The sequence below is a fragment of the Panthera leo genome, chromosome A1 (genome assembly GCF_018350215.1).
Source record: "Panthera leo isolate Ple1 chromosome A1, P.leo_Ple1_pat1.1, whole genome shotgun sequence".
Lineage (NCBI taxonomy): Eukaryota > Metazoa > Chordata > Mammalia > Carnivora > Felidae > Panthera > Panthera leo.
The window spans coordinates 171,582,405-171,603,953 of record NC_056679.1 but is presented as its reverse complement, the minus strand read 5'-3'; the positions used below and the strand labels follow the sequence as shown (position 1 = coordinate 171,603,953).

The window sequence follows — 21,549 nt, the reverse complement described above, 5'->3', positions numbered from 1 at the left end:
AAAATTTTTTTTTAAAAAGTCAGTCTTTAATATCTAGGTAAATTTATATTAAGTCAGAAATACTTTATTAAAACATTTACATAAAATTTTTTTCTGCAGTATTTGAGGAATGTTCTACAGTATTTGAGGAAGATAATATTTAGGCCCAAAGTGAAGCATAAAATTTATGAATCTTTTGCACAATTCAGGTCTATTAAGATCCTCTGTTTTTATCTGGAAGACAGACAAGGTTCTTTACAAATGGGAAATAGGTATCTTTTGTTTTTCTGGATATTTACCTTAATTCTTTAGCTCAGATTTATTTTACTTTAGCATGTAGTATTATATGCTCACATTAGGTACTAAAAGTTCTATGTATATAAGGATGTATGTATTATATTTAGACCTAATAACATATTGCATATTTATTTTACAGTTTATGTTCAATTTAAGAAGTGAAAATGGACTTAGAGACTCTAACCTTACATACAGATGGGAATTATGAATTGGGAAATAATACACCTTTATTTGCTGCAGTAATTAGTACAAAAAAGTGCTGAAAGTCTGGTGAGAGAATGTTTAGCTATTTCTTCAGAGTCAGGATTTAGAGAGAAAGGCTTCTTAAGAAATCAGGTACATTTTATCGGACATCCTAATTTAGGGAAAAAAGCTGCATACCTATAGTATGATTTCCTTTTGGGAACAATACTTGTGAAAAAAGTACCCCCCGCCCCTGTCCCTGCTTTGAGTTTCTCAGGTTATTTGCCTTACCTTTAATAAGAATGTGCTTATATCATGGTGTATATCCAGTAGGAATTTGGCAATAATGTCAATATTATTGGTAAAAAATGAAACAGTATTAGCAGCAATTCCAGATCAATACAATAAAACTGGAATTGAAACATTGTAAATGTAATGTAAATGTTGTAAATGTTCTACATAGAATAAATGTGCATAAAAATATTGGCACAAGTTCATTATTACCTCTCCTGGAGTCCATGCTGTTCTTTTTTAAAAGTAAATTTCATTATTGAATACTTTATGAGAGTTACACTCTGAAAATTTACAGGCACATACCACTGAAACTACTTAGGTTGTGAAGCAAATGTCTGATTGAAGTAGGGGAAAACACTAACATGCAATTTTAATAGAAATGGCTGAAATGTGCATGCAGTGGTATTATATAACAGTTTAATTTTAAACTGTAAACTTAATATTTAAAATCTTAGACTATAAGAATAATTGAATAAAGATACAGATAAAGGCATCTACCTCCTAAAGGTAACCTCCTAAGCCATCAGATGGCTCTGAAAACCTCCTGAGCCATCAGATGAGATTTGGGATGAGCCCTCAGAGTTGGTATCATTTTACCACATTTATTATTTTAGAAATGACGAATTGTCTTAAGGAGGGTAATGTTTGGAAGAGTGGGGTAAAGACCATTGTTAATGATTACTTTAGGGAACTTTAGTTGAGTGTTGAAGACTTATCTGTTGTCCCCTAAGGTTTAATTTTGAGCAATGTTGACATTAACCTTGGCAAACTGAGGTCAATGTTTTGGTTGACTTTTAAAATTAATGGTCTGTTTGTTTTATAAATCTAAAACAGGATCCTTAGTCTAATGGTAAGCTCATCCATTTGGTTTGTTATTACCAACAAGCCCAAGAATTTAAATTAGTTTACCTTGATAGCCTGGCTTGAAAAGAAAGGAGAAAAAAATGTCAACATAATAAAATATTTTAAGAATCAGATGCTCTTATTTTTCTCTGATAATCACTTTTACAAATGTATTGGATTTCTGTTGGCTCCCTAGTCTGGATAAAAGTGCTTTATTTTTTTAATGTGCATTTAAGTAATTCTAGAGTTCAAATGGATATTTTGAGATTTGAAACATGGTATGTTAAGATGGAAAGTGAAGATGCTGTATCATAATCATTTAGGGTAACTTTAAAGTAGTATATGATATAGGACTTACATTTAAAATTAGCTCATCAAGGCTTTCAGGGACATTTTTCCTACTTATCCTTGAAACTGAAGCAAGAAATAAGTTGGTTCAAATTAAACACTTAAGTTATTCCAGCCATATGAATATTAGAGAGCATAGAGAGTGATTGAAATTGGCTGTATTAGATGATTGGGTACGTCTGGTTATGTAGGAAGATGGAAGTTTCTCTAAGCAAGCTCTCAATTGAAAATTTGATGAATTATCTGTTTTGTTTTTGTTTTTTACCTTTGTTGGATCACTGACCATTAGAGAACTGGAAAAACCCCCACAAAAACTCCTCTAGATTCTCTCCTAACTAATCCATACATATTAATAAATCTCTTAAAAACAATTTTATTGATATATAACCTACAGTAAAATACACAGTTGTTAAATATACAACTGGATGAATTTTTGCATGTAGATAAATTATGTAAATACCATCCAGAACAAGATACAGAATATTTTTGGTACCCCAGGAGGCTCCTTTGTGTCTCTTTTCAAACATTACCTCCCTTCCCACTCAACTCACCCACCTGGAGGGAGACTACTACTTTGACCTTTAGCACTGTACATGAATTTCACCTGTTTATGACATTGTATAAATGGAATAGTACAACATGTATTCTTTTCTCTCTGACTTCTTTTGCTTAGCATAATGCTTTGGAATTCTTTCATGTTATTGCTCATAGCAGAAGTTCTCCACCCCCCACCCTTTCCGTTTAGGTGTGATGTTCTTTTGTATAAATATAGTACAATTTATCCATTCTACTGGTGATGGACCAGGTTTAGCTATTATAAGTTATTCTGAGCGTTCTTAAAGAATGCTGAGTCTTTTTGTGGACATATGCACTCCTTTCTTTTACATGTACAGCTAGAAGTAGAATTACTGCATCATAGGGTACATGTGTGTTTAACTTTAGAAGATATTGCCAAACAGTTGTCCAAAGTGGATATACCAGTTTACTCTCCAGTTAGCAATATATGAGAATTCCAATTGTTCCACATACTTGCCAACACTTGGTATTATCAGTCTTTAAAAATTTTGCAATTCAGTTGGGTGACTTGTTCCCCACCGCCCCCATGTGATTGCAATCCATTAACTATGGACGGCAGGATCTCTGATTAAGAACTTAATTGCTGGGTAACAGTTAGTTATTTGCCTCTGGGTGAAATGATCTCTAGTATAGTCACAATTCCAGAGGAATAATCTGTAACCTAGAAACTAAACTGTAAACTTAACCACCATGATCAATTCTTCTTGAAAAGGATGAAGAAAGGAAAAGTGAAGAAAAATAAATACATGGGGATGTGTGTGTGTATCTGCATGCACGTACATTTGTGTAGCTGGGATATATACAGTGAGGACAAATCATTGCCTCCTCCTTGATGGAAAGGATCGTGTGTAATCCCTCTGCCACCGAGTGGTTGTCTGATCCTCCAGGGGAATGTTGCCATCTTGGGCACTGAGGACTGGTTTCACTGTTGGCATATTAGGTACTCATTATTGACAAGAGCCACGTTAGCCTTTGTGAGAAGTCCATGTTGTTGAATCCATACATATGCTCTGTTGCTGTCACTGTGGTCACTTCTACTTGAAGTCTACTGAGGAAGCATGGGGGTGGCTGATGAAAGGGGTTGACATCCACAGATTGGTAATTTTGTTCACCTGGTTATTAAGAGGCCCTTCTGCTTTGGAAGGCCTTTGGTATACATTCACATGGAACAAAAATATTTTTCATATACTGTGCTCATTCTGAAAGGTCTATATCCATTTGCACCTTCCCTAGGTCTTCTTACACCCTTTCTTCTGAATGCAGTTTTTTCACCAAGTCCTTGAATGTCCAGATTAACCATTAGCCTTTGCACATGACTCAGTGTAGATCTGTGATCCTGGCCATTTCTCAGTATCGATGGAGTGGACAGGCACATGTACTGGTCACAGTTCTATTTGCTGGGATGATTTCTCTTCATGAAGTATATTTTAGGGACACTCTTTATTGGGGATGTAACGGTATAGGAGTCCACTTTTGCTTGGTGTGTGGATACCATGCAAACTGTCTCTAACCCAGGCCCAAATTTCCTTCTCAGTCAGCTGGTCATAAGGAGCTCTTTGTGAGGCTCTAGGTGTGGTAGTACAGTAGGAGTAGATATTAGACCTATCTGAGCCATCTGCCCATGCAACTTCTTGTGCCTTGTAGTCATGCTTGAATCTGATCGCTTTCATACCGTTGTCTTTTGGTGATGGATTGCTTCTGTACATGCCTAACCTTATGACCTGGGGGGTCAGATAACATTTAGATTGCCACGGCAGCTCAGGTCACATGGTTACTTAATAACCTTTAATCAGGCCCTGACAAGACCTAGTGGCAATCCAGGAGTCATTTCTTAAAAGGACTGTTATCTGCAGAAGAGGACTTGGCTTCGTTCCAGAACCTGAGAGTTTTGTGCTGCAGTTCTCTGGATCCTACTGGATTCAGTGAATTGGATCTGCTGCATGGTAAGACCCAAGGGCATAGTGGTTTGTGCTGCAGACCAGACATGCTGCATAACCATCTCTTGCTCTGGGCCCTACTCAATACTGATGGTCTTATAGGTTACATAGTAAAGGAGTGAGCAGATTGTTAAATGTGGTATGCATTGTCTTTTTTATTTATTTATTTATTTATTTTTTATTTTTTAATATATGAAATTTACTGTCAAATTGGTTTCCATACAACACCCAGTGCTCATCCCAAAAGGTGTGCATTGTCTTTAAAATGCAAAAAAGGCCCATGAATCATGTGCCTCTTTTTTTAGTGGGAAGCAGTTCAGGGTTCAGCAACTTGCATTTCACTTTGGAGGGGATATTCCAACACGTTCCAGACCACTGGATTCCCAGACACTTTACTGAGGTTGCAGTGTTTGAATCTTCATGGTTTTGTTTTTCATCATCAAGCTTGAATGCATTTTACTAAGACATCTGAAGGATTTGTTACTTCCTGTTTATCAGGTCCTGGCAGCATGGTGTAATCAATGCAGGGGCCCAGTGTGATGGTCTGCGGGATGTGAAGACAAGCAACAGCTCTGTAGATGAGATTATAGCTGAGAGGAGAGTTGTTACAGTTCTTGACCTTGCAAAATAAAAGCAAATGGCTTCATGTGTTCTTTACATATTGATAAAGCATTTTCCAGATTAGTAGCTTCATATCAGGTATCAGGCACTAGATGTGCTCCAGAAAAGTACTTAATTTGGTAAATCAGCCACATCGGAGCCACTGCCTGAATGGATTTAGGATAATCCCTGGCCATTTTCCAAGATCTACCTGCTTTCTGCCCAGACAAAAAAAGGTGAATTAAACAGGAATGTGATAAGAATTATCTGTTCTTAAAATGTCAAGCTTTTGGTGGTGGTATGATGGGGTTTTGGAGTGGTGGTGGGGGTTCGGAGCCGACGGCTAAGAAAGAATTCTTGAAAATGTCTTTGGTGCAAAAAGGTGATCTTGTCAAAGCATGGGGACGGAACCCCTGGGCAGCAAGAGCTGCACTGAGGTTGTGAAGAGTGACTACTTATATACTGTGGAGTTGGGGGAGATAAAAGTCAAGAGGGAGTTTCTTAAAGGGATTTCCATATGCTAAAGAAGACACAGATTACTGAAGGCCTAGCTATTGTAAAAAAAAAAACAAAACTCAGGTTGTTTTTCCCTCTACCAAAGCATTTTCAATAAGACAGTAGGGAGTTCCTGGAGATTAGGCTATTGATAAGATCTCCTTTTTCTTGTAATATTACTAAGATATTTGTAAACTGAAGGAGACTCTATCAGTTTAACCCTTTGTTTTCTGTCCTTTCCTTTGTTCTTGGGCAGCCAGGAGTGCCACATATCCCACTTTGTTGGGGGTGGTTTGGTTTGCAGGGTATCAGCTTGCCTTATGCTTCTTCATCAGTGTTAATGTCTATAGTTTTCCCACAGATGTGGCATTTCTATTGGTTTACTGTGCTGGTAAGGAGGGAAGTTCAGGATGTTTCACTTGGTCATTCTTACCATAATTGCCCATCTTCCATAGTCAGGAAGCCATTGTGGGAATTCTCCCAGTAGTTACATATGTTTACTCCGGTAATGCGTTGAGAAACTGCAAAATAACCATGGGGTGGGTCCACAGATTTATTGGTTCCACCATGAGATGGAAGAGGCCAAAGCATCATCAATCCCCTGACCACAATAAACTTGACTTAGACTGGCTGATGGTGGTATTTAGGTCCCTAGGATTTAATGGAGCTCTAACTTAAAAGAAAAGTAAGGATTGCTTGCTGAAGGAATCAAAACAAATAGAATGTGCATTGGTTATGCTTTTGTTTCCAGCTACCAGATCTCAATATAGCGCCGAGACTAGCATCTCTAGTGGGCAGTTATGGGAGGAGCATCTGAAGGAGTGGAATTCTGCATGCCTGGTAGTGTTTTGTAAAAGGTAGTCCCTGCAGAGCTTGTAGTGGTGTTAGGATTGGGTTCAGAAGAGTGTTTTTATTTTTACATTGTCAATGCTCTCAAACTGGCTCCTGATAAGGAACTAGAAATGAACTTCATTGTATTGGAAATTGTGTTTCAGCAGTGAAACTGCACTTGTGCTGATATATAAGCCCACTTAGCAAACCCAAACCATGTGAAATGTCACTTTGAAGTGCGACACATGCTTATAGGAAAGAGGTTGTAGGTGTTTATCTTTCTCATGGCAAATAACTAGTCCATAAAGAAATTTCAGACTTATTTTTTTTTTTGTTTGTTTGGTAAAAATATAAATATAATGGATCCATTTGAAACACTTAATCTACATGCACTGTATTGCTTAACTTCAGCCACTTGAGTTGCATAGAAACTATCTTTGAAATAGCTGTTGAGCTTGTAGTAACTTGTCTACCTAGTTACCAATAACTGAATACTTTATTACTAATTTTCATTTGCAAGCTGAAGAAATAATCTGGTGGTGACATTGAAATTTGAGTAAAAATCTGTGTTCATTAAATTATGTGAAATTCTAGAGAAATAGAAAAAAATTGCAACCTAAGACATTTACTGGTGGTTACTTTTCCCTTCCACATCCACCTGTTCTTAAAATTTTAAAAATACTTTTAACCTTAGTCACACATATTACTCATTTTTCTTACCCGAAGGTAATAATACTGTGTTTATTAGTGGCACCAGTGTTCCCTAAGACTTAAAAAGACTTAGTTAAAAGGACAAATAAAACAGGTTTGCACATAGAGTCTGGGCATATGGTTTGCAAAGATGTGAACCCTGATGAAGCCGGGTTTGAACTGGATCAAGTATGAATCATAAAGTATTTACTCTTAAGTTGTGCAGAGGTGGCTCTTCCTGTGGAGTCCCAATTAGAAAATGGTATTTTCACCATCGGAAGTCCTTCCTGGATGTTTTCATAAATGGTGAACTGTATGGCAGGGGGGAAAATATGAAAATCATTACTTGACTGATAATTAACTTATGTTAACATTTTGGGTGAGGAGGTAGGATTATGTCAAATTGAACTAAACATTTTTTCCATGTTCTTCCCTAACTAAAATTTGGTCTTCTCCTGATACATGGGTTCCCATGTTCTTTCTCCTCGTGTGTAGTTTCCCACTTTGCCACAGAGTAGGGTCTGCATTTTCTTGCCTTATTTATTACTGCCTCTTCCAGGTTGTTTCTCTTCCCTTTATTTATTGTTCTCTCTTACTTTCTTCTTACCCTCTACCCTGTCACTTCCTGACTTCCAGGTACCTCCTCAACATAGATTTAGGCCTTTGGCGACTCCCATCCACTGTTTTCTCCTTGAGCTGTCAGCCTCCAACATCTGTTTGGAATAATAATGACTAACATTTAAGGAACTAAGATGTGCCAGGCACTATTATCAACCACTTTTATGTATGTCATGTAGTCTTCAGACTAGCCCTATGAGGTAGATAGGTCATTATCCCCATTTTACAGATGAAGTTACTTGCTCAGAGTCACAGAAGTCAAAATCAGCAGATTTGGTTTTGAACTCATGTCATCTGGCTCTAGAATCTGTGTTCTTAACCCCTCTACCAGTGGTTCTCAAACTTGACTGAACCTGGTCAAGTTTAAAATATACTGACGCTGGGGTGCCTGGGTGGCTCAGTCAGTTGAGCATCTGACTCTTGATTTTTGGCTCAGCTCATAATCCCAGGGGTGTGGGATCAAGCCCCATATTGGGCTTTGTGCTGAGCATGGAGCCTGATTAAGATTTCTCTCTCTGTCTCTCTCTTCCTCCCTCTGCCCCTCTCCCCTGCTCATGTGTATGCTTTCTCTCTCAAAAACAAAACTAAATTAGAAAAAGATATTTAAAATATACTGATGCCTAGGACCATGCCCAACTAATTAAATCAGTCTCTGGGGAGTGGGACCCAGGAAGCTGTATGTTTTAAGTCTCTCCAGGTAATTCTGTTGAACAAAGTTGAAAACCATTGTTCTACATCTTCTTTATGTAGTATGGCAGCTTCTAGTCATGTGCTTATTTAAGTTTAAATGAACACTAAGTAAATAAAAACTCACTTCATCAGTCATACTTGGGACATTTTAAGTGGTCCATCGCCACATGTGGCTGGTGACTGCTGTGGGACCCCATAGACAGAATATTTCTATCACTACAGAAGTTGTGTTAGGGAGCACTGCTCTATACCATGCTATCTCCCATCCCTCACGCTGCTGCCTTGACCTCGTGACCCTGACCGCTATTCTTTATAGCAGCCCACAGATGAGGCTAAACCCTAGACCTTGTCATCACCTGAAACTTGTCTACTTTGCAAAATCTTAAACTCATAACTCCCTCTTTGATTGGAGCCTCCTGTCCTCTCTCCAGTTGATTTTTATATGTCAGCCTGCTTACACATTTTCCCCTTGTCAACTTCTTCTAGGCTTTCTTTCTTTTTCTGTTGAATTTTGGATCCCCTGGTCAGTCCTGTCCTGGACATATTTCCTGCTGTGGCTTCCATTTTCTCTTTTCCTGCCATACCCAGATTGGCCAGCTCTAATGCTGGATATGAATCTGTATACATTCTCTGCTACCCCTGCCCCAGTGTTGCTAGAGAAAAGCTTGTCTTCTAACAGATGGCAGCACAGTTTTCCAATCTCATTTAGGAACTCGTCTCTGTGTGGCAGTCCTTTGAGTCTTCTATAGCTCTCCCTTTTTCCCCACAGTGGCTGTTGTAGACCTTCCCCCTCTCCACCCTGGGCTTCCCATCCTGCAGGCCTGAGCACAGGACCCCTGTTCACTCAGGAGAGCCTGAAGGCAGTCTGCAGAAACTCCCTGTGCTTCCCTCCTCTCTGTCTTCACACCCTGCTGCACCCATGCTTCTTTTCTCCTTCATCTCAGAGAAGGGGCCTGCTCCTTCTAAGGCTCTTCTCCCTAGTTGGTTATGCAAGCCCCATCTTCCTATATCAGGGCTTTGTCAAGTCTCTTCCATCCTTAAAAAAACCCAGAAACCCGATCCTTTTGTAATTCTTAAGTGTGATGATTGGGTGTTCACGCTGTTGTGTGACATGTGCCACTCTTAAACCTTGTTACAACATCAGCACATTACCCATCTGACGTGAAAAACAAAACAAAACAACAAAAAACCAAAAACCCAGAAACGCTCAGTGTTTTCTTCACTGTGGATCCCCATAAAATGGTGTCCTTATCCTCTTCTTTTCCTGTTTTGGCAAACTTCAGCTCCCTTCAGTCTGGCCTCCATACCTGCCAGTCTCCCGAACCTGTTTCCTCCATATGATGAGGGGCCTCCAGATGCCAGACTGGTTCTCTGCAGTGTCATTTGAAGCTGTGCCACTGCTGCTTCACTGAAACTTCCTTCTCTGTTGGGATTCGTGACACGAGCCTGTTCTCCTCCTGGCTCTCCAGTTACTTCCCAGAATCTTCTGCATGCTCTTTCTGTCTCCCCACAGCCCTCATTACACCCAACTGAGTTATTTATGTGGATTTGGACCCTGTCTTAGTCACACCTTCATTTAAAAATCCTCAGCATTAGGCCTGGTGTGTGGTATGAATATTGTGTTTAGGAACATTTTGAATGAGGTGACGCTCCCCAGTTATGTATAAGGGATAAATAGTTTGTCTGGGGATACCTTGAAACACATTTTTGACTTGTACATGTGTGGTTCTGAGTGGACAGATGCAATCCCTCATATATGTTTGGGAGCCCACTGTTAAGGTAGGTTTTCTGCCTCCACTCCTGAATGCTTTGTCAATGTCAGTGTCCTATCAATTACAGACTGTCTCACTGTGCAGATCTGCCTGGAACCCAGCCCCCCACCTCCACACACACACCTGCCTCCTCTAGCTGGCCTCCAACTTGCCCTGCAGGGTAACTCATGGGACTTCCCAGATGTTTTAGGTTTTGTCCGTAGCCAAGAAACATTCAGATCTACTGTGTTTTTAAATCATATTTTCTAAAAAAATGGCTTCCCATAAAGTAGGATCTGGACACGTTATTTTTGATATCTGAAAATGATTTTTAAAGCAATTTGAGAGGACTGTCTGTTATTAGACATTGAAAGAGAAATAAAGCATGAAAGCCATGGCTTTTGAGGTGACAGTAAGGCGATGATTATAATATAGGCACAATGTGATAATGGACAGAGGCGGGATGTTGCTTGGAAGGTTTCATGAAGGAGGTGACTTGAGGAAGACCTTGAAGGCTGGGCAAGCCTTTCAATAGGCAGAGACTAGAGTGAGGATGGCAGTTCACATGGAGGGAGGGATGTGAGTAAAGGTGGTGAAAAGTGGCATGTGTTGGCTAATATCAAATATTGCAGTTTATTGAAAATAAGGGCATATGGGGAGACAAACGTGGGAGGGTAAGTTGAGCCACAAATTGGAGAACTTCAAATGCCAGCCTACATAGTGCAGATGTGATAAGTGCTGGGCACTCTTCAGGGTTTTTGTCAGAGGACAGGTGTGATGATCAGGCACTGGGAAGCTGCATCTGGCAGTAAGAGTTAAGTTGGGTTTGAAGGGATTGAAGCAGGGCACCTATGGCTGGGTGGCTAGCTAGCCTAGGGTGGTCGTGATCCTGGACTTCTGCCGAGTGCTGGGGGCCGGGAGGTGGAGGCTGCCCTTGGCTGTGCTCCACTCTGATTTGTGACTAAGATTGTGGCTGCTCAGCTTCTTGCACTCAGACTTTTCTCTAAGTTGCAGCTACTTTAGTCTTTCTGTTGCTTACTCTATTCCACAGGTATCAATTATGTTCTGAATGGAGATCCAAAGCTTAGGTAGCAAAAGGGAAGAAGAACAGCTACTTAAAAATGAATAATTAAAGGCCACCTGAAGGTCCAAATGCATATTTGATGTGAACACAGCAACCACGTGTTCTTAGGTGAACCCGTGTAAGGTCCAAGATGCTAGAAGGTCATGGCTGTAGGAGAAAGAATTGGTGAGGGAGGGAAAAATCTCTAATCAAAATGTTAGTACTTACCTAAATTCCACATTTTAATAAGCAGATAAAAATTATTCACATTGCCTGAAGAATTGCCAGAGTGTTCCTCAGTTTTTAAAAATTCAGTTGATTCCTTCTGCATGTTCCTCACCCTTTTCCTAATCATTGTATTTCCTTCATCAGTGCAGATGTCAACACAGTGAAGCAGGCAAGTAACACCTTATAATTAATACAAACACAGTTTTGACCTCCTGAACCCCTTAATGGATCACACTTTGAAAATGCAATGCTTGTGTGTGTGTGTGTGTGTGTGTGTGTGTGTGTGTGGGTGTGGGTGTGGTGTGTATCTAATGATCCTTTGGTTATTCCAGCCCAGTTTGATGTCTAGATGATAGTAAATATTTGTAGATTTTAGTTGCTTTGCTATTCACTTAGTGTTTCTTCAGAATTATGTGTAGATCTTAGTGTTTCGATCCATGTTGTGGCTTAGGACACAGTTGGTTTACTGGTTTTGTGTCCAACTTGGATTTGGGGTTAGGGGTTAGGATCAGACATGTAGCTGGCTATTTGGACTATAACTGTCAAAATGCCAAATATTGGGTGCCCACCCTCAGATCTCCACCTTGATGTTTAGAAGGCTGTAAAGAGTACTGGGGTTTTAAGAATTCATATAGATGTAGCCTTCCTTTCGAAGTTGTAGCCTTAGAAGTCTCAGGATTTCAGTGACTAAAACTTGTATTGGTTGATAGAACAGGGAGATGATGATTTGCAAATTTGTTTCACCAAAATTTATTTTTGTTTATCTTCAGTTATTACTGTGAAATAACATGGTAACATTAGAAAGCATTGACAGTAACATTTCTACAGTATGGTGTATATGGCTGCGATGTTTCTGTTTATGAACCTCTGGGACTAACATTTTTTATGAGAACCAGAAGGAAGTACCTTTTCTCAGTTTGACTTCTTTCAATTTCTGTTTGTTAACCTATAGGCATCTTATAAGTTCTTTCTTGTTTGGTTTCTTTTGTTAACTTTAAAGGATCTTTTCTATCAGATGTTTGAAAATACAACACCCCATATCTGTGTGGGTAAATGATGTGACATACAAAAACACTGAGAAGCTTGAAAAGAGAAAGCACAAATAATTGTGGAGTGCTATGAATTAACAGTCTTGCTCCTAGTATTTCTAGTAAACTAAGATTTCTGGGCAAATGAATTAATCTCCCTTGTCCTTATCAATCAAATCAAAGAACTGTATACCATCCTAACTCTTTAAAATAAAAGAACAAAACATCAAAACGTCTTATACATACATGTTTATACTGGAAATTTGGAAAGCAGAAAGATATAAAAAGAAAATAAAAATCATCCTAGGTTGCCTGAGATGTGTGTGAACATATTGACTCTAAAGGGGCTCTAGGGAACTTTTTGGAATGATGGAGCTCTTCTCTTTTTTATTGGGCTTTGGGTTACATGGGTATATTTGTCAAACTCATCAAACTGTATTCTTTAGATATGTATATAAATTATACTGTAGTACAGAAAAAAATTATCTCAGTACCCAGGGATAACCATGGTTAACATTCTGTATATTTCTCTGTAGTATAGTATGTTTTTTTTAAAAGTTGAGATCTTATTGTGTATATTGCCTACTTTTATAAAAAATTAACACTGTGTTTTTAGCATTTCCAAATGTCATTAAATATGCTTTAAGTATAACAGCCCATTCTATCTGTTAGCCCACTGTATCCAGTTTTATATAATCAGTTCCCTATTGTTGGATATTGAGGTTAAAATCCTTCACTTTTGTATATAAGACTTATAAACTTAATTGCATAAAACTTTTTCCTCAGCTCTGATATTTGTGTATGTGTCAGTGTATTCTAATTAGGGCTGATTCCATTTAATTCAAGAGCCTGTGCAGAGCTGTGAACTGTTCCATCCATGCCCGTAAGGGAGCCTGTTGTCACATCAGCCAGATAAAGTGAGATGGAAATGAAAATACTAATGCAGGTTGTTATAGCGTGTGAGTATTCTGTGTCTCAGGAACTACAAATTTTGGCAAAATAAGATTATGTTGGGGGGCACCTGGGTGGCTTAGTCGGTTAAGCATCCTACTCTTGTTCTCAGCTCAGGTCTTGATGTCAGGGTCGTGAGTTTAAGTGCCGCATTGAGCTCTGGGGTTGGGCATGGAGCCTACTTAAAAAAAAAAGATTATGTTGACATAAATGAAGAAATAATACTATAATAGTTAGCATTTATTGAGACTTACGTGGTAGGTACTGTGTTAAGATATTTAGAGTTGTTATTTCACAGTGTCTGTGTGAGGTAGTGTGAAAGAATCAAATGCTACAGAAGTACACTGTATCAGTTAGGGTTCCCTAGAGAAACAATCAGTAGGATATGTATATGAAGAGATTTGTTTGAAGGATAACTTAGGCCATCATGGGGGCTAGATAGGCAAGTCTGAGATCTGCAGAGCAGATGGCCAAGAAGGGCAGACTGGATCTCTTGGACATGAGCGGAGCTGCTGGCCACAGGTCGAACTTATTCTTGCAGGAATCCTCAGTTCTACTCAAGGCCTTATAACTGATTGATTCAGATCCATGTAGTTTATCTAGGATAATCTCTTACACTGATGATAGACTTTAATCATGTCTGCACAATACCTTCACAGTAACACCTAGATTAGTATTTGAGTAACTGAGGACTATAGCCTAGCCATATTGACTCGGGACACTTTAATGAACCCGCCACCATGTATCTCCCCTGCAACAACCGTAAACCAGTTTTACTTCATTCACACCTTCATTCATGTCTCTCCTTCCTGTTTTATTTTGAAACCAGTCTTAGTCATCATATCATTTTATCCACAAATATTTCAGTAGATATGTATCTCTAGCCCAGTGCTGTCCAACAGAATTTTCTATGATGATAGAAATATCTTTATCTGTAGTCACTGACCACATGAAGCTATTGAGCACTTGGCTTCTGGATAGTAGACTGAGGAACTAAAATTTCACTTTTAATTAACATAAAGTTAAATAGCCACATGTGGGTAGTGACTATGGTACCGGAGAGCATCGCTTAAGAATATATGAGGCTTTTACGGGGCACCCTGGTGGCTCAGTCAGTTAAGCATCTGCCTTCAGGTCATCTCACAGTTTGTGACTTCAGTCCCTTCATTGGGCTCTGTGCTCTTAGCTTCAGCTCCTCTCTCTCTGTCTCTCTCTGCCCCTCCCCTGCTCATGCTCTCTCTCAAAAATAAACATTAAGGAAAAAAAGATAAGAGGTTTTTATATAACATAACCGAAATCCTATTTAGTAGTACTTAATATAAAATAGTCAATATTAACATTGCTGGCTGTTTCATAAGTGAAAATGATCAATTGTTTTACATTTTTTAATAGCTTGGATCAGAATACAAACAAGAGCTATACACTGCAGTTGGTAGCTATTAAACTATAGCTTTGCTTTCTCTGATTTGCTGTTTGTTGAAAATACTGGGTTATTTGTTCTTCCTAGATAGTGTGTCCTACTCATTTTATAATAGATGGTTTGGTGAAGGTTCAGTTGTGTATGCTGAGCTCCAAGCCAAATCTGACTCAGAACCTGAGCTCTTAACCTTTCCTGAAATGATGTTGGGGATGCTGGTGCTGACGATGGCAACAACAGCATAGCTAACTGGGAGTGCTCGCTATGTGCCAGGCAGGGGAAGTCCTTCCCATGTGTCCGCTCATTTCATCTTCACAGTATAGATGTTCCCATCTTCCAGGCAGGTCAGTTGACTTCCCCAACATCAGACAACTAGTTAAGTGTCAGAATTAGAATTCAAGCAGTCTGCACCCAAGTTTGAATTCTTCATCACTGTGCTACATTGTCTCCATGCTGTATTTTTTCGTAAGCACAGGGGATAAGAAATTCATTTTGGCTGCCTCCTTCAACCTGAGGATGTTTGAAATTATGAAGCAAATTTTACCAAATGATTTTCCAGGGCTGTTGGGAGAATGGAATCAACAAATGGTTGAAAGCACTTGAGAACCTTTAATGTAAAAGGCTCTTATGGAAAGTGTATGTCTGTAAAGTCAACTGCCTGCTATTCCCAGATTCTTATTTGTGCTCTGTATGTCACTTGCTTTAAAATGGAATCTTGTCCTACAGGCCACATTCTGAATGTGACATTTTTGTTTAAAATCACTTCAACATTACGGAAAACCTCTCAGAAACCTGTTTAGAAACAATCCCCGCCAAAAGTGCCTCGTGCAGTTCCTAGATGAGTCTTCTTTTTTGGGTTAGGAGAGGTTTGTTTGTGCTCATGAGGTGGACTGCCAAAATGCACTCTTGGAAGTGAATGCCTCTGAAGTCTAGCAGCTTACTGCAAAACCTGAGTATCTGTGTAGCTGGAATTTTCCTACTTTGTATGCTGATCCACTAACGGGAAGCATACAAGCTAATTGCTGTGAGTCTGGGTGGTTGCTCTTTCCTCAAGACCACCTCTTCAGGTGTGACCTCCTCACTTCTTCAACCTAGGTGGCCATGGAGCTGGCTGCTCCCGCTGCAGCCCAGAATGCTAAAAGTAGACCCTTCCAGTTTTCATTCCTTTCACAAAGATTGGGTTAAACTGGTACCTAAGTCAGCAATGGGGAAATTGGCCTGGCTGATGAAATGGAGCCTAGAATATGTTCCTCTTACAACTCCATAAAATCCACTGCCAGCCCACCCACTTGGGACTGCCAGGCTTCTCAAACCCACCCGACTGGATTGGGCTGAGCACAGCTCCTATAAATCCATGGCAGTAAATGCTTTAGAAAAGTCATCAGGAAAGACCAGTGATAAGATAAGGTATATTTCATGGTTCTACAATTCAGTGGAAAGAGAGATAGGAGAAAGAATAGGGAAAAGAGACAAAGAGAGGGAAGGAAAAGAAATAGGCGAGCCAGCTGGGATAGCATTTCTTATGTCCAATAAGCACAATTGCTTATTGCACACTGTGTGTGTTTCTCTTTGTTGCCTGTATATCTAGCGAAATGGTCTTTAATGAAAAAGTGTTACTTATTAACTTCTCTTTTTTAAAAAAAGAATTTTAAATGTTTATTTTTGACAGAGAGATAGAGATAGAGCATGAGTGGGGGAGGAGCCGAGAGAGAGGGAGACACACAGAATCCGAAGCAGGCTCCAGGCTCTGAGCTGTCAGCACAAAGCCCATTGTGGGGGGTGAACTCACAAACCACGAGATGGTGACTTGAGCCAAAGTTGGATGCTTAACCAGGCACCCCAACTTCTCTTTTTATTTTATTTTAATGTTTATTTATTTTGAGAGAGAGAGAGAGAATGAGCACACACTCTTAACCAACTAAGCCACCCAGGTACCCCTAACTTTTCTTTTTAGAAAGTGAAGTTTTTAGCAGCTTTTAAGTAGATGTCTTCCAAAAATATTTCTCTGACAATTTCACAGTTTCTAGTGCAGATAATTTTTCATAGTGTTTTATGAGTTATTTTGTTCCATTCTAGAGGAATGAAGTTGGTACATGGCTTTAAATAAACCTATTTGAAAGAATTTTGCTGTTTTTAATTTGCATACATAATACTGTTACAATGTCTTCACCTAAGCTAAGATGATATACAGAATTTTGGGTTACTGCACAAAAATATTTTCAGTATTTTTTTAATTTTTATTTTTTTAGATACAGGGATCTATCCTATTTTTAAAACATGTAGTTAAGGATGAGCAATATAGCTTTTAACATTTAAAATTACTTCCTTTTGGATTGTTGGATGTGAACCCTCAACAGAAATGTTTATAATGGTTTACATGCCTTGTTAATTTGTGAGATCATGAAATAGGTATTAGGGAATCCTATTACTGTGATATTTAGTTGGCAGCTGAAGCATCCTATACTTTAAAGCTACATTTGACTTCTATTAAAATAATTTTATATGTGCATGCACACACAGTATATTTTTGTAGACACATTCCTTGAAGAATTGGTTGTGAGGGAAGTAAGCAACATTTGTATCAGTTTCAAGTAGGAAGATTATAATCAAACACAATGAATTGCATGTGGGATTTTTGGAACTTGATAAGGATTCATTGAATAAATTGGACTAAAAGTTATTGAGTGCCCTTGTGTCAGGCTGTCCCTGTTCCAGTGAAACTTACATTCTGGTGGGAGGAGACCATTACACAAAGAAAAAATATACAGTAGATGTTAAGAAGAAAAAGTTGGATGAAGGGGACAGGAGTGTTGGGAGTGGGGAGGATGGAGCAGTGTTTGGGGACAGCCTTTCAGATGAGGACACCTTGGAACAGAAACCTGAATGAAGAAAGGTGGCAAACCACCTGACTGATGGAGAGAAGGAAGTATGCTTGCAGAGTGAACAGCATGTGTGGAGACTCTCAGTTGTGTGTGTGTGTGAATACCTGTTTATGAACAATATAGAGGATTATTTTAGGGCTGAGTGTTTGGGGCTTGCGTCTAAACGGGATCTTTACCCAAAGTGTAAAGTACTAAGATATACATTGTTTTAAGTGGATCTTTTGCAAACAAAATTCACATCACAAAATGAAATTGGCAGAAAGGTATATGTAGTTGTATTAGAACTAGTAAAGGTAGGGGCGCCTGGGTATCTTAGTGGGTTAAGTGTGTGACTCTTGATTTCAGCTCAACTCATGATCTCACGGTTTGTGAGATCGAGCCCCATGTTGGCTCTGAGCTGACAGTGTGGAGCCTGCTTGGGATTCTCCCCCCATCCTCTCTGTCCCCCCACATGCATGCTATCTTTCTCTCAAAAATAAATAAAAAATCTTTTTAAAAAAAGAACTAGCAAAGGTGAAAGGTAAAAATAAAACCTTAACATGTTATTATATAGCATTTAAAAATTGTTATATTCAGATCAGGGATCTGTTATTACTATTTAATATTTACATGAGAACTAGAAAATCTTTTCTTATTAAAAGAGGTGATATAGGGGCACCTGGGTGGCTCAGTCTAATGGGCATCTGACTCTTGGTTTTGGCTCAGGTCATGATCTCATGGTTTGTGAGTTCGAGCCTGACATCGGGCTCTGTGCTGACAGCGCAGAGCCTGCTTGACATTCTCTCTCTCCCTCTCTCTCTGCCCCTCCCCCACTCTCTCTCTCTCTCTCTCTCTCTCTGTGTCTCTCTCAAAAATAAATAAACTTAAAAAATATTATTAAAAAAAGAGGTGCTCGAAGACTCCCTATTACGCATTGTAATGGGTTGAATTGTGTCCCTACAAAAGATACTGACGTCCTAACCCCAGTACCTGTGAATGTGACCTTAATTGAGAACAGGGTCTTTGCATATGACCAAGTTAAGATGAGGTCATTAGAGTGGGTCCTAGTCCAGTATGACTGGGTCCTTATAAAAGAGGGAAATTTGTACAGAGGGAGACGTGAACAGAGGGAAGACAATGTGAAGACATGGGGAAAATGCCATCTACAAGCCAAGAAAAGCCTGAGGCTACTGGAAGCTAGGAGAGAGGCATGGAACAGATTCTCCTTCATGGCCCTCAGAGGGAACCAACCTGCCAACACGTCGACCTGGGACTTTGAGTCTCCAGAACCGCGAGACCATAAGCTTCTGTTGTGTAGGCCACCCAGTGTGTGGTACTTTCTTACAGCAGCGTTAGGAACCTAATATGGGCATTAAGGAATATTTTGTTTTCTTCTAAAGCTGTCAAAACTGAAATGAGAAGATAAATCTTAAAATACTTTGTGTCTTGGCAACTTGACAGTTAGGCATAGAATAGGGCAAATATAGATGCCCACATAACCTTGGGATCATAACCTTTGCACCCTCAGGGTCTCCTTCTATCCGGTGAATACTTCATATTTGGATGTTGATTTCTTTATCTAAAATGGGTACTGTGATTTTTGGCAATATGGCAGTCACATAAAATGTGCAATGGTTGAAAGATTCTCCAATGGAAGTGTAATGCATTTCCAGGAATACTGTCTCTGTATTACATTTTTTCCCTATTTTTTGCCTTTAATACTTTATAAGGCTGCTCTGTGATAGTAACACATGAGAAGAATGAACTGAATAAGCTTCCTTCTCCCTGAGGAACTAAAGCACATGATCACGTCTTCTGAAGAGGACAGTTGACTTGGGCCTTTCAGAGGGAGGGGAAAGGAGTAAGTTGAGGAAATCTTCTTAAAAACAAAACTCAGAGATGCACTGTTACATTTTCATACTAGGAAATAAAGGCCTGATGGTGGAGGTTTAGGGTCATTGCCAAGGAAGCATTTGCCTGGAGTGCTGTCAGGTAGTTTTAGAGTGCCTGTGATTTGGATCCTTGAAATCTGGCTGTGTGTTTGAGGATGTGTGTGGTTAGGAGAATGGGCTCTGAGTGACATGGCTTGTGTTTTAATCCTGGCTTCATGGCTTGTTGTCTATTTGACCTTGAGCAAGTTACTTCTGTGTCTCAATTTTTCCTCCTCTGAGAACTGGTATAAAAGTATTTCCAGCCTCAAAGAGTTTCTGTGGTAATGAGATGATCCTTGTAAACTGCTTTAGGATAGTGTCTGGTCACATTAAGTGCTCAGTAATTTATGGCAATTATTAGTGGTAGGAGTAATAGAAAATCAACTTAGAAGACAAAGCATAAAATAGGCTTCATCGGCCTTGTCCTTCTATCTGTGGGGAGAGGCAGTGGCTCAAGTACACTGGCCAGAAGGGGCTTTAGGAAGAAGACGCTTGTGTCCAGTGCTGAAGAACAGAGGCTTTACTTGGTCCTAAATCCTGTTTGGAAGAAGTAGGATTTGTGAAAGTACCCACTGACTCTTCTGGGTTTCTGGAGCTGGCTTTAGCCTTCATGGTCAGAGAGGAGGGGGATGATGGAGTATGGGGTACACTCAGGCTCCAGTGGGACATCCTGACCTTGGGTGATACATTAGTGTGATAACAATGTCAGCTTGCACGGAGGGCACCCTTACCGTGAATTAGCATGTGCCAGCCAAGCACAGAATCTTGTCACTTAATTCTTAAAGCAGTCCTGTGAGGCAGTTTTTATTACCAGTTGTGTTTTTAAAGTGGGAAATTTTGAGCTTTGGAAGGTTGCTTGTCTGAAGCTACACATTCAGGAAGTAGTACAGCTGGGATTGGAATGGAATCTGGCGACAGAGCCAGGGCTTTCAGCTTTGGGGGAATCATGCTAATTTGTCTCCTTGCCAGCATCTGTTTTATCATCGAGGAACCCTCTTCCAGGGACAGGGAGGTGATGACCTGAATTTAGAGACCCAATACTGTTGGTTTTATGGGAGGAGCATAAAGAGGAAGGTGCTGGCAGGTCAGTCTCTGTCATCTGTTCTTTACTATGTATCTTTTGTTTGGTGACTTAAACATCAATCTTACAGTTAGGAAATTGTGAGGCCAATTTTAAGAAAACATATCAGAACTGTGTATCTATGTGTATTTTTCAGCAGAATTTGTGTATAGCATAATGGTACTCCACTGTTGCTTACAGAACTTTGGGGACTTTTCTTCTAGATTTGTCTTACGAACCACTCTGAGTCATATATATAGTACGCCTTTTAAAAATCAATTACTTTAAACTTATATGTTATTTTTTTAACTAGAAAATACCGTGTTATTCAGTGTGCTCAACACCTTTATTAAACTGGTCTTCAGATAATTTTTGGATTTTTCCCAACTTACAGCTGCCCTCAAATGGCAATTTGTAAATGTTGAGGATATATAAAGAATGTGCTGCATTCTCAGAAGGCAATTCTAGACGCACTAAACTATTTTGACACATGTCAGCCCTGTTGGCAGAACAGCATAATAATCACAGGAGTTTGAGCTGGGTAGCATTCATCTTGAGATATTCATCCCGGCACACTTGTAAAGTTATTCATTCCTTGACCTCCAGAGCACTGAGCTCGTCACTACTGTCTGGATAGATTCTGTCCCCTCCTGTCTGTTGTGACGCCTGCCATCCTTTCCGTCCCCACATTTTACCATGCCCTCACCAAGAGTGGCTCTTCCTCCTGTGTGGAAGATCTCAGGTCCTTTTTTTTTTTTTTTGTAACTTCCTTGAACTTGCACCAGCCACCACTCTATTTCCCATCTCCTCTTCATCGAAGAAAACTAGAAGCCAGAGAGGGAGGTGAAGAGCCAGGTGAGAGAGTATCCAGAAAGCCA

At 39.6% G+C, this 21,549-nt stretch overlaps 1 protein-coding gene and 1 non-coding gene across 3 annotated transcripts in view; both read left to right on the top strand.

Annotated features, from left to right (window-relative positions):
* Positions 1 to 21,549, top strand: part of EPB41L4A (erythrocyte membrane protein band 4.1 like 4A) — a 253,070-nt gene that overhangs the window by 54,466 nt on the left and 177,055 nt on the right. The window lies entirely within an intron of this gene.
* Positions 9,440 to 9,543, top strand: LOC122203024. Its single transcript, XR_006195024.1, has one exon. It is a non-coding gene; the product is annotated as a small nucleolar RNA U13 (small nucleolar RNA).